Raw genomic sequence first — 8,584 nt, 5'->3', positions numbered from 1 at the left:
ATTTTTCCCAAAGCTTGGCTGAACTCTGAAACAGGTAGGTCTGACTTTATCAAACAAAGCAAACAAACTGAACTTTTCAACTGATTCACTTCAAGTTCACAATGGTTTTCTGGTGGGGAGCTCTGGGAGGAAGGCTGAGGCCATTCCCTTCACCTGTCTAGGAGCTCTCCTGTGTCCTTCCTTCAGTAATGGGTCACCTCATCTGTTCCCCCACCTCCCACCTTTTCCCCTTGGCCTAGGAGCCTCTTCCAACAACCTAAGAGCTGATTTTAGCAAGGCTCACCCAATCCCATCTAGTAGCCTTGCCCTCCCTAGGAGAAATAGCTTCCTTCCATCAGAGAGACAGAAGAAACAAGGAAAGGAAAATTAAAGGCTCCTAAAATTTATATTACGGAAATTATCGAGAGTCCAGACTTGTGAAATTTCGTCAAGATGAGAACTAACATAATTTTTCTTACAAGCCAAAAATAGAGTGTTCAGGAAGCCCTGCCCTGTGAGCCAATCACAGTAAAAGTCAGAGATGGTTAGTAATGTTACCCACACGCTCAGGCCTCCGTTCATTCAGACCTAGGAATGTGGTCTACCAGTTGCCAAAGACCTGTCTCAAAAGTAAAAGGAGAAACAGATAACATGAACGATGTATACCAATACCATCAACCTTACTGTTTGTCCTCACAGTCAAAGCCGGTCTGTAACTGACCTACAAGCCCGCATCCCATAGGTGGCCTCCCTAGTGCCTTCCTTTCCCAATCTCCTCCCACAATTGCAGCCTCTGGCTCCTCTGGCTTTAGCTGTTGCTTGGCCACGCCAAGCTTTCTGCTTTGCCAGGAACAACCTTCTCCCAAAAGTCCTGTGGCTCACTTCCTCTGGCTCCGCAGAGGCTCGCAGTCTGCCCCACACCCTTATTAGCTGCGTGCCCCTTGTACCTGAACGTTTTTTTTTTTTTTTTTGATTCAGATTCTTCTCCTGAATTGCGTTTCTGCTAACCAGAATGCAAGTGTCAAGAGCATAAGAGAGGTCGGCTGCTTGCTACTGCCTTGGGAGTGATTCGAGCAGCACGTGGTCGTGTAACTTTAAAATTCAGTTGTTTCATAGAGGAACCTGTGACAGAGTGAATGGAGCAGCAGGCTGCGTGGATCCTATCCTTTCTCCGCAGAAATGCATTCTGGGATAAGAGCTGGTGACCTTATGCAAACGATAGCTTTTCCTATCCATTCTGAATGGGACACCAAGCAAAGCAGTTTTGTTACCAGACATTGTTTATGTGGTATGGATACAACTCTTACAGAATCCCAGGGTGTGGAGATTTCTCTAGGGGAACAATTATACACCATGTTTTAGACCAACTGCAGGGCATGTAACACTTTTCTCTCAGCTGCCTAGAAAATTATACCACTGCAGTTCCCTAACCATGAAAAGTGAGTGGATATGGGCAAATGTGAGAGAGAGTTCTGATGAAAATGATCTGTGTTAAACTCAACGGTTACACTTTGACTCAGTGGTGTGTACAAATTCTCCACCTCTAACATGCTGTGTGAATTAGAGGTAATTCCACTCTACCATCTTCTAGAAGACCTTTTAGGCCTCAACATTGCTTTGAGTTCTCAGTGATGAAAGGGGGACTCAAAAAAGCAGGTGCAGATATCATTGCATTGGAAGAAACCAAATGGACAGTCACCTCCCAGACTGGAGGCAGTCTGAAGGGAAGTGGGAAATTATAGATTCAAGAGAGAAGCAATTTTGGAGTGGCTCGGGACCGAACAGCATCCTGGAATCTCCATCACCCTGCTGAATGCAGCATTCATGCTGGCCAGCATCCAGGCAGGTTTAGTGGGAAAAGTATTAACGCCTGCAAGGTGGTCCCACAGCAAGGTCCCTGAGGACAGAAGCTTCAGTATAGCTGGAGAATGCAGGAGGAACAGGGCTGATTCAACCTTGCCAGAGCTTGCTGCTAGGTGACAAGGCACTATATCATATAACAAGCCGCAGCTTTAGAATGGAACACGGTGCAGGAATGATTGAAACCCAAAGGTCCCGCAGATGGACATGGAATAAGTGAGCAGGGCTGTCCTTGGAGAACATAATCTACATACCAGAACAGGCATGGGTTTGTTTGGGTCTAAGCCCATGGCAACAAATTTTTAGCTTTGCTGGTCTCAGAACAGCTGTACTGAAGGGGCCCAGAGTAAGGGTGGCCATGGGGTTGGTTCCCATTCTGAGCTCTGTTGCATGACATCTTCAAATAGTACCTAAGTGTTAAACCTTCAATTCATTTGCACAACGCAGCTAAGAAAACAAAAGCAGCTCCCAGGACACACACACACACACACACACACACACACACACACACACACTATGGCTGTGGTTAGTCTTTCCTTTTACCAAGAGTAAAGCAAGTTTCAACAGTTTGAAGGTAGGGCTAGGGGAAATCAATTTCTTAGCTTTAAGGCAGGGGAAGGCCAAAGATACAGATTATAATTCAAAACAAAACCTAACCTATTCTTAAAGAGAAGCCAGTGCCATTGTGGGAATTTGATTGGCTGTGTGTTGTACACCAAAGACACTTCTTATATTAGAATGGGAGACGTTCACAAGGCCTCCCAGCAAAGTGAGCAGCAGCTTTGTTTGTCACTAGCCACAGTGAACTGGGCTTTCCCACATCAATCACCAATTGAGGTAAGTCATCATAGGTATGAGCCAATCAAGTGGGAATATTTCTTGATTGAGATTCTCTCTTCATAAAATAACTCTGGTTTATGTAAATTTAACATAAAACTAGCCATCATGAGAAAGCACTGGTGGGAACTGGAAAAGAGCCACTTCTAGAGCAGCCTGTACAATGCATCCCTTTGACCGTCACTAGAGATGCTGAAGTATTGGTGCATGAAGTTTAAGAATAGGGACGGTGATTAAAAAAAAAATGGGGAGGTTAACAGTCCTAAAAATGGTGGGAGGAAACAATGCCATCTGAGACTTAACCAGATTCCAAACTCTTCTTTGGGCTCATGGCATTGCAGGCATTTGGAATTCTGGTGCAGGCAATCCTGATCTGCCAACCCTGATCCACTCCCTGCTGCCCACATCGCCATAAAGCTCTTCAAAGAAATCTATGGAGAAAAATACTTGTGGCATTCACAACGTAGATTATACTTTTCTAAGCATCTAACTTTCAAAAGTCTATGTGTGAGTTCGCTGATTTTAGTAGACACAAAGGAGAGAGATATTAGTCACCAGTTGGCTAGGAAGGGATTTGTTGCATTATTTCTTGATCCCCAAGCCTTCTGTGGTGTCAGAGCAGGCATTGTCAGAAATGCAAATATAGACACCCTGCTCCCCACCCCCACACCTATTGAAATAGGATTTGTGGAGAGTTGCCCAGTCTTCTCACAAACAAGAACTGCAAGCCACTTGCTGTGGTGAGCAGGGTTGGTCTGCCTGAACCTGCTGGGGGCCTTCTCAAGGAACTGGTTGGTTGCTGACTGGCAGGATCTGCTTCACAAGGGAAGAGGCAGATCCTGTCTTGCTCTAGAACTCCTACTTCAGAAACTCTGGGGTTAAAGGCAGCAGTGTAGTACATAACAAAGCCTCTCAGTAGCTCTGACTACACCCTCCAGCTTGAGAACCACTAGTCTAAAACACGAAGATAGGCACAGCAGAGGACAGATACCCTACGAAAGAGGAAGGAAACTCGCTTGCCCAAAGTGCATTACGTAGAATAGGTTTTCTTGAGGTTGTGTGATGGCTCACCCAGCAAAGGAACAATTTTAGACAGGAATGACAACTTGGGTGAAATTCAGATTCTCATATCCATAAGGTGGCAGGAGAGAAAGGACTCCAAAGAGTTGTACTCTGACCTACATGTTTGCACCGTGGTGCACACACATACACAATCATATTCACACACACGTACATGCAAATGTGCTCTTGCATACATACTCACACACAGTTAACTAATTAAAGAAAAAGAAATGGCAAGGCTGAGAACTTCATGGGTTTGAACTGGAGACACCCAGAAGCAGTTTGGTTGGGGTTGTCACTCCAAGTGAGACTGGGGAGGCCAGCAGGTAGTATTGGCCCAAGGGCTCTGTTGCTGAGGGCAGGACAGGTCCCATGGACAAGAGTATGTGAAGTGGCAAATCTCTGCAGGCAGTTTTCTTCCACTGTGACCTTTCTATTCTACCTCTTCTCCCAAAGTGCTCAGCATCTCTGCCATGTAAAATTTGGTAATTTGGAAAATAATTGGTTTGGATATGATTCAAATTGTTGGGCAGCCTGTGGGAGACCTATGTATAACTTCCACTTGAGTGTAGTCAATTTCACAATGTCCAGGCTCCTCAAATGCCAGTGCTGTGTTCTTCCAAGTAAGTTCTCCCAAGAAGCATATGGTGTTTATATTTATGAACCATTGCTGTATTCCATTATTCATAATGATTCCACTCTGGCAATAGTTTAAGCTGCTCTTGATCATATTCCTGTGGCTCTCCATCATTTTAGTGTATACAATTTATTAGTTGAAAGAATAAATTTTATTACAATCATATCAAGAGACTCTTCAATGATTTTTATTTCATATAAAAGGGAGAGGGGGAAGAGATGGTCCACAGTGGTGTAGCTACTGAGAAGTTGTCCCGTGTGCAAGTAAGTAAACCCATACATGATCATGTAGCACCTGAACTAAATGCAGTGAGCCATGAACACACACACACAAAGTTAAAAAAGGAGGTGGACATAGTGGGCATGGCAGGAAAGGAATAAGATGACAAGAGGGGAATATTATCAAAGTACAGTGTGTGTGTGTGTGTGTGTGTGTGTACATGCATGCATGTGTATACGCATGCATGTGTGAAATTATAAAAAACTAATTTACAAAACAATTGATTATGAGTTGTGCACACCTATAATTTCAGAACCCAGGAGGTAAGAGGATCAAATACTCAAAGTCATGTTTGGCTATACAGCAAGTCTGAGGCCAAGTGGAAGTACACAAGTTCCTGCCTCAAAAAAAACAAACTGAAAATATTACTTTTGAGTAAATAACTAAACAGAATGCTTCATCACCACTGGGAGCTCAAACAGGCAAGTTTGCCAAGTTGTAGATCCCAGAGCTAGCAGTTAATATCTCTAAAGCACAATGGATGCAATAGAAGCTAAGTCCCAACTGCACTCAACTCCATCAGTGTTATTTTAGCCGCAGTCAGATTAAGAGCCTAAACACTTAAGATTTAAGTCATAGCAGCCCGTTCACATATTTCACAATGTCTCATTTTCTGATTAACAAGTTGAATGTAAGAAGCAGGTGTGAGCACACTCAATAGGTCAAATCCTTAACACCACCCAGACAAGTCTATAATTTCTGGGCACGGGACACAGCATGCATGAATTTTGTTTCAATGTCTTCCAGGGTGATTGCTTAGAAAGTCACATAGCCATATCCTACCCAGACTTCTACTCAGATGGCAGAAGTGTCTACCGATGATTGAAGGCTCATGCAAAACAGATGTGTGGGCAGCAGGATTTTCCAGCTATGCCTAGGTGGACTTAGCACGGGTGTAAGCCATTACTACACGGCAGAGATTTCATTTCAGTTGAATAAAATCAGGATCTGTGCAACCTTGTCAGTGTAACTGCACATACATGTGGCTTCCCTCCCCCTACTCCCCTCCCACCTCCAGCTTTCATTCTTCCGTCTCACAGTGGGATCTAAATTCATCATACACAGAAGGTAATGTTAGTGGTTGTCAGCCATGCTGACCTGTTTCCTAACCATCTTACATTTAAAATTACAGACTTCAGTGTGGGGAAGCAACGTTAACTGCATTTCCTGCCGTTTTCTAATTAGTTAATAATCACATTTGGTGCTCCAAATGCGGTTATTAAAAAACTTCCAACCAAGCCTCTCTCATGAGTTCTGTGAATTTTTAGGACCACAGTGTATGGACTGTGAAATGCCATGACAACACAAAGGACAGCAACTGGCACATCGCAGAGAGGACTACACATCACAAATACCCTTGAAAAACAGATGGTCCAATGCAAGACTCCCAAATAGTGACATCTGCGGAGCAGGCAACTGCACATTGGGTGGATACAGAATTCGTTGCTGTGTCTTCCACCAAAGCCGTGGGTTTTGTGACGCCAGCATTACTGCTAACGTAGAAATAGCTCTTCTTATTAGCAAGAGGAACTCAAAGTAAATATATTTTCCTCCCCAGTCTAGTAAAGTTTGACTCTCAGATTTTCCAGGTAGTAGGTGTATATTTTTAGAAAATAACTTCTCAGGGTTATTTCATTTCCTCATTTCCAAATATGGATTAAAAGCACATGGCTATTGGTGTTTTGGACAATAACTTAAAAACTAGCCTTCAGAGAAACTGCATCTCAATCATATTTAGCTTACCATCATATGATAGGTAGGATGAGAAAATTTATTGGTGAAAAGAGTCAACTTTATTAAAGGTAGTGAGTGCTTTCAACCACTAGTGTTCCCTCAGGTAACAGATAAGACATTTCACAAATTACAATGTCTCTACAACAAATCCAAATCCTGCCTAGATAAGGCTATTGCAAAGGGGAGACTGTTAACTTTCCTTCTGAGACAGGGCTATGTAAGGGATTAGTGTGCACGTATAATAGGAACTCAGGTTCACACAGAATAACTTCAGTACACTCAAGTCCCAATTAAGTAACAAATGTTTTACTCCTTCCCATACATGGAAAGCATCATGGTAAAATACGAATGTGTGCAAAAATCTCCTTTGGTCATGACCTAGTAGATAGCTAGCTCTTTTCTTCATATTTAGAACCATTCAGTTGTAGTAAACACTTGGCAATTACTCTGTATATTGAAAGTATACTTTTCAAAGACTTTGGCAATTAAGAACAAGGTATTTTCCCCTTCCCTTCCCATTTCCCCTCCTTTCTCCTTCCTTTCCCCTCATTTTTCCTCATGAAACCTAGGCTGGTCTCCGTTCACTATGTAAGACAAAGGATGACCGTGAGCCCCAGATTCCACTTCCCCCATGCTGAGATTATAGGTATGTACTACTAAGCTGGGGCTTGAACCTAGGGCTTCAGGAAATTCTGAGCAAGTATTCTACAAGCCACATCTCTAACTGCCCCCCTCACTTATTTTTTCTTAAATAAGGTCTTACTCCATATCTCTGATTGACCTAGAATAAAGACACACTATTATATCAAGGCTGTCTCCTCTGTCTCCTAAGTGTGAGGATTCCAAGTGTGAGCTCCACACCACGCTGAACTTTTATGTTCAAACCCTGTTTGTTTCTGTGATGTTAAAGCCCAGGCCTTCGATATGCTAGGTAACAGACTGACTGAGTTCCAGTCTGAGTTTGCAGCTTTGCAACTCAACAGTATACATGAAGTTCTGTATTATGGAAGTCAGTTTAGTAGAGTTTTGTAGAGAATTTGGTTTTCCTTTGAATCCAGTGTCCATTACTAACTTTATTGACTTCCAACTCCAAATTTCCCCTTCAGTGCTTGCTCTAGGATACTGGCCTGGACTCAAGCAGTTCTCTGTCAGGGTGTTAAGCTCCGTCATGCTAAGAAGCATGCTGCAGCAGCAAGAGGCAGCTTGTTTTTGGTTGGGGTGCTGCGTGTGGGGATATCTGATGATGCACTGCTCAGCTGAGTCCAGAGTGTAGGCCTTTCAAGATGTCACATCCCTGGCTGGGGTTCCACCCCAACCTGCAATGGCCTGTTGTCAAAATGTTCTCTATGCCAAGTCTGTGCATAAAGTACCACCCGACTCCTTATGTCGCCACCCAACAACTTTGTGCTTGGAACCTGGCTTCAGCCACTCAGAGAATGTCTGGCATTTGGTGGACTGAAACCACTGTCTCCAACAAGGTGAGACAACACACCATAAGGACAGGACTTCTTTCTTGGCTGCCCCGAGGAGTCTCAAGCTACATGCTATTTGTTTGTTTATTGTATGTGTCTGTTATATTTCTGGATGCATGACTTGAGACAGGGTCTCCTATTGGCCTAGAACTCATAGATTAGGCCAGGTTGTCTGGCCAGGAAGCCCCAGAAATTGGTCTTTCCCCTTGGCATTAGAGTTACTGTCCCTACACTGGGCTTTTTTACATGGATGCTGGGGACTGAACTCGGGTCTTTGATTTTGTGCCAAGTACTTACTGAACTCTCCAGATCTTTATGTTATCCCTTAGACTTGTCTGTGTATTTCAACCATTATTTTGCTATCTTTCTGCAAATAATAATTCCTAAAGCCAAATTCCTTAGCTTCTATTAAATTACTATGTGATTTCTGTTCTGACTGGACCCAGACTAATGCAAAACAAACAAGCCAACACTTTGCTCTTAACTTTAATTTGTACTAGTATAATCTATGTTGCCTTTGTTAAAAGCCATCAGTGTTTGCAAGATCAGGACCAAGCAGGCTATAATTAAATGTGCATGAGTTAGAATCCTTTCTCAAGAACAAACTGCCTTCCAATCTGCTACATTCATTTTTTTAAAAAAAAAAATTCAAAACACTTTTCATACGGTAGGAGAAAGTTTTTACACATAGCACAATACTTTAACAGAGAAGAATGAATCCCAA

The sequence above is a fragment of the Grammomys surdaster genome, unplaced genomic scaffold (assembly GCF_004785775.1).
Source record: "Grammomys surdaster isolate TR1022 unplaced genomic scaffold, NIH_TR_1.0 126531, whole genome shotgun sequence".
Lineage (NCBI taxonomy): Eukaryota > Metazoa > Chordata > Mammalia > Rodentia > Muridae > Grammomys > Grammomys surdaster.
This window is presented reverse-complemented; position numbering follows the sequence as displayed.